The sequence below is a fragment of the Gymnoscopelus microlampas genome, assembly GCF_963454915.1.
Source record: "Gymnoscopelus microlampas genome assembly, chromosome: 16".
NCBI classification, from domain to species: Eukaryota; Metazoa; Chordata; class Actinopteri; order Myctophiformes; family Myctophidae; genus Gymnoscopelus; species Gymnoscopelus microlampas.
This window is the reverse complement of record NC_139953.1, coordinates 5122447-5131549: the sequence shown is the minus strand read 5'-3', so window position 1 is coordinate 5131549 and position 9103 is coordinate 5122447.

Below are 9103 nucleotides of genomic sequence, written 5' to 3'. Positions count from 1 at the left end.
TGTTGGCCCATTGGGGAGGGATCCCCCCATTTCAGAGTATGGCATAAGAGCAAGAGCGTGTGTGTGTGTGTGTGTGTGTGTGTGTGTGTGTGTGTGTGTGTGTGTGTGTGTGTGTGTGTGTGTGTGTGTGTGTGTGTGTGTGTGTGTGTGTGTGTGTGTGTGTGTGGGTGTGATTCAGAGCTCTGCCTGAAGTGAGAGTGGTTTTCAAACGTTTTAATTTCAAGGACTCCCATAACAGGGAACTTCAGGGAACCAAATGAACCCGTAAGTGTCCATTTGGTTCCATTTGTACACTCTCAGAGTTACACACCCATAAGGGTCCATTTGGTTCCATTTGTACACTCTCAGACAGGCACGTGCACACATAGACATGAAAGGGGGCTCGAGCCCCTTGCCCTTTTACCCGTGGGTTAAAAGTGCCCTCTCCAGACCACGGATGCAGCATTTTACTATGGTGTAAAAAGAAATGCAAATGCCTCCTCTCCATGCCCTACTGAAAGGCAGCATTCAAGAGAATTGCCCCTTCTTAAGCGCCTTCACACTGAGCAGTGAGCACTATAATTATAAGTATAATAAGTATATAAGTATAACTATATCGTTCACCATTGTATTTTTATTATAGTTGGTATGAAGTGAACTCTGCCATCCACTTGACCAAGAACAAATTTTTAAACTATGTTTTTATAGTTACAGTATAGTGGTCGGTGTGAATGGCCCTTTACTCTGCATGCTGAACTGGAATGCAGCGTTGTAATGTTGAAAGAGTTGCCCTCTGTACGGCATGGATTTCTACAGACTCTGTAGAAATCCATGCTGTACTCTGTGTCTGGCCGGGCACACATGTCCACTCTACCAACGAGGAGAGCACACAGACGCACACAGACAAGAAGCAGACGACAGATAGGAGGTATGTGTAGACAAAAACTAAGTATTATACTGTTCATTTCAAATGATGTGTCAAGCAGGGGCCTCTGTCTGTCTCTGTCTCTGTCTGTCTCTCTGTCTCTCTCTGTCTCTCTCTCTCTCTCTCTCTCTCTCTCTCTCTCTCTCTCTCTCTCTCTCTCTCTCTCTCTCTCTCTCTCTCTCTCTCTCTCTCTCTCTCTCTCTTCTAGACAATCAAACAAATAATTAATACTTAATAACAGCAACTGCTAATTGTACTTTGATAACCAGTAATGATGCCAAGCCTGATTGATTGATTGAATACTTTATTAGCAGTTTGGGAAAAAAAAGAGCACAGGAAAGAACCGTTCAATTCAAGGTCTGCTAAGTGGATTTTAAACTCAAGAAAGCCTATGGCTTGTTTCCATTGGGGTCCTTTGTACTCAATTCATCGAAACATTTAATGACAGACAAATATACACTACTATGCAAAACATCATACATACACACTTTTACAGGGGGCAGTTTCAAATTGCAGCCATCTGTAAGTGTGGTTTTGAAGGAGAGTAGGGATTTACTCTCCTTTACGACTGTCGGTAGGGAATTCCACATTTCTGTGGCATAGCAGGAGAATGAATTTAACCCCTTGTTAATGTCATTAGTGGAGCTCCGTCTGGTGTTGTGATTGTGGACTTCATTGACGTTTGTGAAGTAGTTTGACAGGTACAGGGGTGTCTTTGTGGTGTAGTGTATCTTGTAGAGCAGGCCCATTGCAACTTGTTGTACTCTGTCCTCTACCCTGAGCCATCCGACCCTAGCAAAGTGAGCAGGGGTTAGATGAGTTGTAGATGTAAGGCCAAGAAGTAGCCTTAGCAGTTTGGGATGTCTGCTAAATGATGTAATAATGTCTGGAGCCTTGTTTTGAAGGCCTTTGTGGTGCTATGGTACCATTGAGGTGCATGAATACAGTAGTCGAAGTGACCTTAGATGAGTGCTCTTGTTAGAGTCCTCAAAGTATTCTATACTCACCAGAGACATTACAGAAATCTTGGTTTACTTTTTTGTTTACTCTAGTTGCCATTCTATCACTGGAAAGATTTGCCTCTAAAATGGAACCTACTGTAGGTAGGCAATTTCCTCTTTCTTGTGATTGTCACCCACTTTTATGAAGCCGTCGGCCTTGCCGGCCTTGCAGAGGTTAATTTTGGACCCAAAGAGAATGGATTCAGTTTTGCCCAGGTGTAATGATAGTTTGTTATCAGCGAGCCAGGTGCACAATCTGCCGAGTTCAGAGCTAGCCTAAGGGCTTTGTCAACCTGCAACTTGTCCCTGTCTGAGACCAGAGCAGAGCTGAGTCATCCGCAAACAAGAACGAGTTGCAGTCACAAGCTGATGTCATGTCGTTTACATAATATTAGGAACAGGAATAGGAAGGTTCCTAGTATGCTTCCTTGCGGAACGCCAGGTCTGTTCACCTCCACCACCTGTTCTCTCCCCTCCAGATAGGATTGCATCCACGCGTGATTTGGGACAAGACCGGTGCTTTGGGCAAACCACGCCCCTGGAGAGCTGCTGGAATCCAAACCACGCCCCCTGGAGAGCCGCTGCATGGAATCCAAACCGCGCCCCCGACCGTCTTCATTGGTTGGCTGCTTCCTGTTGCTGTCAAAATATGCTTGTCTGTTATACAGGTTATAATAATTGCTTCTCTGCTGGCTATATCCAAAGAGTTTATAAATAGATGGAGACGGCGGTCTTGTGCATCCGTTTGTCGTACACTGTTGTTGTGAAAATACGCTAATCTGTTGGACTCACCTCATTCCTTCACTCTCTCTCTCTCTCTCTCTCTCTCTCTCTCTCTAGAGAGAGAGAGAGAGAGAGAGAGAGAGACTATAACAGACTAGCCTATTTTCCCAACAACAGCGTCCGACAAACGGATGCACAAGACCGCCGTCTCCATCTATTTATAAACTCTTTGGATAAAGCCAGCAGCAGAGAAGCAATTATTATAACCTGTATAACAGACAAGCGTATTTTGACAGGAAGCAGCCAACCAATGAAGACTGTCGGGGGCGCGGTTTGGATTCCAGCTGCTCTCCAGGGCCGTGGTTTGCCCAAAGCACCGGTCTTGTCCCATATCACGCCCCAGTGACAGCCTGACAGGCAGGAAGAGCATGAGTTGCCTACAGTACATAGTTATCAGAAATGAACTGTGTATGGGAGCTAGATAGTGAGATAGTAAGTAAGTAAGTAAGTAAGTAAGCAAGCAAGTAAGTAATAGGTTAGCACCACATTTATTATGTGACCTTTGATAGTTGCCAGCACTCAATGAATTTCTGTACATCTTTATAATTAGATGTGTGTAACACATGCAGGTATTTATATCTGGGTGCACACACACACACACACACACACACACACACACACACACACACACACACACACACACACACACACACACACACACACACACACACACACACACACGCACACACACACACACACACACACACACACACACACACACACACACACACCCCAATCTGATGGATTCCTTCCCATTCCAAACTTTTTTACAGACACATTGACCGCAGTAGCAGCAGCTTTGCCAGCAGCTCACACACACACACACACACACACACACACACACACACGCGCGCGCACACACACACACACACACACACACACACACACACACACACACACACACACACACACACACACACACACACACACACACACACACACACACACACACACACACACACACACACACACACACACACACCAGCCTCGTATTAATGGAACCGACAGGACTCTTAATGAACTAACTGGAGGTTCATTAATTCAGCCCACAACTCTGCAAGCCCTTCCTGTACCTCCCACGGCGGCTTTGATCTGGTTCCACCGTGTGGTGGCTGTGGGTTATGGCAGCACAGGGCTCATATAGTCAGAAGGTGGCTGATTATAGGCCAGCTGGTGCACTACACGCCAGCACCAACATCACTGTCCTGAAGTTGCCACATTCTTACTCAACACACAGAGCCAGGAATATTATACACACGTGCCATTCCAGAACTTCACAGGCCCTGCCATTGGCAAATCATGGGGAAATCAGTGGGAAATCCACACCCTTTTCATGGAGAAAGTGAGACATTTGCCAGGTGCAAATGGTTGAATTATCGTACCGGAGGCTTAAAAGTATCGTATTTGAAAGAAAATATGGCACACGTGTAAATATGTAATTTCACAAAAAAATGAGCCAAAGTATAAAATGACGGTTATAGCTGTTTTCCCGGATTGAATGGGTTAATTTAGTTATACAGCCAACTTCACATAGATCGAGGTGCCCAGACTTCTCAGGTACCCACACATCCAGTTACCTAAATAAAACCCTATATACTTAGTTGGCAGGGTTCCCTCAGGGCTCTCTACTTGGCCCGCTCCTTTTTTCCCCACTACACCAAATCTCTTTGCCAAAAACAGCCGATCTACATGCTCACACAACGCGTCACGACGTCACATGTTGTGAGCTGGTAGATCTGATAAATGCACCAAATGTTCAACCCAGAATGAGGAAAATAAATAGCAGCGAGTCACTTTGTGCCTTGCTACTATTTTTAGCGGTGCCAACCGCTCTACACTTGACTTTGTCCGTACGTCCGTCCGTCCGTCCGTCCGTCCGTCCGTCCGTCCGTCCGTATCAGCACGGGATGAGCACGGCAAAGAAGCAACACATACAAACATACGCACACACACACACACACACACACACACACACACACACACACACACACACACACACACACACACACACACACACACACACACACACACACACACACACACACACACACACATGGAGCTTGCCTCTGCCATCTCTCCTCTTATTGCCCACACGTGCCACTGCTTATCAAAGAGGGGTGCAGGGACCCCCAGCGTATGTTATGTCCGTGGAAGCACGGGATGAGCACATTATGTCCGTGGAAGCACGGGATGGGCACGGGATTTTAAACAGCTATAACTCCAGTTTGCAGCATGCCACCAAGGCCAAATTTGGTATGTGGACTTAGACCACCAATAGGGACGAGCATGAATTGCTGAAGTTATCAAAGAGGGGTCCAGGGAGCCCCAGCGCCCGTATGAGCACGGGATGAGCACAGGATTTTAAACAGCTATAACTCCAGTTTGCAGCATGCCACCAAGTCCACATTTGGTATGTGGACTTAGACCACCAATAGGGACCAGCATTAATTGCTGAAGCCCCGCCCCCTCTGTCTTCCCATTGGCTGGCCTTCAAACAGCCATAACTCAAGTTCGCAGCATGCTACGGAGTTCAAATTTTGTACATGGCCTCAAACCACCAATAGGGACGAACTGCAATGAGTTAAGCCCCGCCCCAAAGGCACCGCTTCCTTCACACAGGGTGTGATTTTTTTTTTTAATCTGCTATCTTTGAACATGTTTTCAAAGATCTTGAAAGTGTTGAATGATTTTGAATTTTTTAACACAAATCTCCTCTTTTGGGGGTCCCTGGCACAAAGCATTTTCAGATGGGGGTCCGCAGCCCCCATTAAGTGGTTAAGAGAGAGTACAAATAGAACTCTTGTGTTCTCCAGATGTAACAATAACGATCTTCAATCTTAATCTTCAATCTTGAAAGGAACCAAATGGTCCTGTAATTCACTTTCTGTGTGTGTGTGTGTGTGTGTGTGTGTGTGTGTGTGTGTGTGTGTGTGTGTGTGTGTGTGTGTGTGTGTGTGTGTGTGTGTGTGTGTGTGTGTGTGTGTGTGTGTGTGTGTGTGTGTGTGTGTGTGGGGTGATGTGATGTTGAAGTAGATGACGGTTGACAGACAGATGGGTATGTCTACATACAGCAGATCCCACAGAACATCTGTCTCTCTCTCTCTCTTACACACACATAACAACAATGATACACCTCATTCCTTCAGTGTCTCTCTCTCTCTCTCTCTCTCTCTCTCTCTCTCTCTCTCTCACGCGCACACACACACACACACACATAGAGGGGGAAAAAGAGCAGACCAAGTACAGTTTAAGCGGTTAAATGTCTGAAAATACACATTAACATGAGTCCAACATATTAATAGAAAAGATAACGTGCTGTAAACAAACAAAAAACACCAACTTACACAACACTGGTGATACTGCTGTCAAACAAGTATATGAACCTATATAAATGTTTAATCTGTAACACAATTTTATACAAGATGTAGTGGGGGTCCCTGCTTCATCTCTCTCTCAGCTAAGGGGTCCTTGGCCTGAAAAATGTTGAAGACCCCTGCTCTAGTGAAAGGCGTCCTCCATGTGTCATCAATTTCATCCAAATTGTGCGTGTTCTAAACAATTGAGAGACGGATCTGTTACTGAGCAAACACTCTAGTGAGTCTATACAACATAGATCTTTAACATTTTACCAGTGGTGGAAAGTAACTAAGTACATTTACTTAAGTACTGTACTTAAGTAAAATGTTGAGGTATTTGTACTTTACTTGAGTATTTCCAATTTCCAATACTTTTACTTCTACTCCACTACATCTCAGAGGCAAATATTGTACTTTTACTCCACTACAATTATTTGAAAACTTTAGTTAACTTTAGTTATCGCGACGCGTTGTGAGCTTGTAGATCTGCTATTTTCAAGTATTTAGTAATTTTACTTTTGATACTTTAAGTACATTTTGATGCCAATACTTTTGTACTTTTCCCAAGTAAATTTTGAATTCTGGACTATTACTTGTAACAGAGTATTTTTATATTGCAGTATTGGTACTTTTACTTAAGTAAAGAATTTGAGTACTTTTTCCACCACTGCATTTTACACAACACTTTCTTGTTTTACGACAAATATAAATCACGGCAAGTCGAGGGCTTTTCCGTGTAACAAATCTATGTGTAATTAACACGCGTCTGCATTGTTTTTGTCTGACAGGAACAGGATTCTGTTCGTTGCAGAAATGCAGCTGTCCTCTGTCATCTAGGAAGACATTCACGAGGGATCGTTTCTGTCATCAAATCATTTCTAAAAAACAAATGATACAGACATTAATCAATAGCCTACAATGTCACTGTGCAATGCAAAGCATTGTGACTGCCAGGAAAAGATTTAAGAGTGTGTAGAATGTAATTATACACTGATTTGACATGATGTAGGCATGAGCCAACAATGGCTTCTCTTTCTAAGAGAAGGCATTGTATTGAGTAAGTATTGAGTAAGTAAGTATTGAGGAAACAAAACCAAACATTGGCACACACTGTTGCTGCGCTGCACTTGTGCACCGTGGGAACAGTGATTCTCAATGTGGGGTCTGAGGACCCCCCAGGGGGGGGGTTAAAGCAAAGATATTCAATTATTAAATTGGAGCCACTAGAGGCGATGTTTACTGGTGATAGATCCCGCGAGAGTGTGTTGCTGGGAAAGGTTGAAAATAAAGTCGATTTTCTCCTGATTTGTCTCTTTGAAAAAAAAGCCATTATAGTATGAATGGGAATCTTGGGAACAGTGTGTGGCTTGTGGGACGATCGGGTCCAATATTTAGTTCAGTGACCATGGGGCTAAAGAATGGTTCAAAAGCTGTGCACTTTCACTCTTCCATTGGAATTAATATACCTGCTTCCGGTCTCCAAAAAACCTATAGGTGACGCACTTTTACTTTTGGTACTTTAAGTACATTTTGATGCCAAAACTTTTGTACTTTTACTTACGTTATGTTAGATACACTTTTACGCCCGACATCATAATATTATATTTTTGCAGAGAGAGAGAGAGAGAGAGAGAGAGAGAGAGAGAGAGAGAGAGAGAGAGAGAGAGAGAGAGAGAGAGAGAGAGAGATTATATAATATTTAGGCTACTTACAGTGAAGGGCCCCACATAACAGACAGAGGGCTTGGTATCATGGGCCCCTGAGAGAGCCAGGTACATTGAAATGAAGTTTCATATTAAATGACAGTGTAGTGCCTCCATCTAGTGGACGAAAACGGAAGAGGGCAATATCACCACGTAGGCTACTTGTCACAAACCTTCTATCTCTACTGGCAGCACAGATACAGAGATAAGCTGACAACGTAATGCACCCTGGTCAGTTAATTTAAGCTGATGTAGTAGGCTATAGCATAAGAACGCTGAGTTAGCTAATCCATTGCACAAGAAATGCACAGCACAGACTGCACAGTGAGTGACAGCACTGAACTTGAGGTCTACAAGACGCTAAATAGGCTCTATTCACAGCAGCCATATTATGAAGACATTCACAGGTGTTACCAATGATACTAATGAAGGGAGGCTCTGTTTCATTCTGGTCAAACAGAGTCGTGTGCATGTTGGCCCACTGGAAACACTCTGCTACACCAGTGGGTCTAAAGTTGGGGTCCAGGGACCCTCATGGGCTTCCAAATGGCCCCTTGGTGTGTAACTCTGAGAGTGTACAAATGGAACCAAATGGACCCTTTTGGTTCCATTTGTACACTCTCAGAGTTATGGGGGTTGTGGAAACCACTGTGCTACACTAAATGGAACAGAGCCTTCATTAGTATCATTAGTAACACCTGTGAATGAAGTGATAATAAGCTGTGCATAGAGCAAGACGGTCATCTGTCATGACCGTCTTGGATGATCTTCAAAATAGTGTTTGCACTTTCACCCTTTTTGGTCCGTACATCTACATAAACGTCCAAATTTCAAATATAAAGTGCTGACCCAATGGCCACAGATGTTAAAATTATGTACGGGCCCTCATAAGTACCCATATATTCCGTATTGTTTAATAAAAAGCATTTGAATCCGATCGGTGACCATTTTTCTCCGTAAGCTTTCAACTACGTGACCCTATCGGTTGGGAGGTGTATTGCACTGTAATCCATTATAACTCTCCAAACGTTTTAACTCAAGACCTCAAAGGACCCAAACTAGTTAGCTTCACGCCGCGTTGTGAGCTTGTAGATCTGCTATTTTCACTACTTCTTAAACACTTTTTAATTTATTTATTGAAATACTTTTTTTCTTTTTTTTTTTACTTTTTGTAGTTGACAAAAAGTTGTATTTTTTATGTTTAAACTTTTTCCCCCTATATTTTAAAATGATATAAACGTATGTTTTTAAAACATAGGAAACAGAAAAAAACGGGATATTTACTGTGTGTGGCCGATTCTGTCGGAAGTTCCCAATGGGCGGTAGTGACGGGAAGTGAGGGGGCGCATCCGGTGA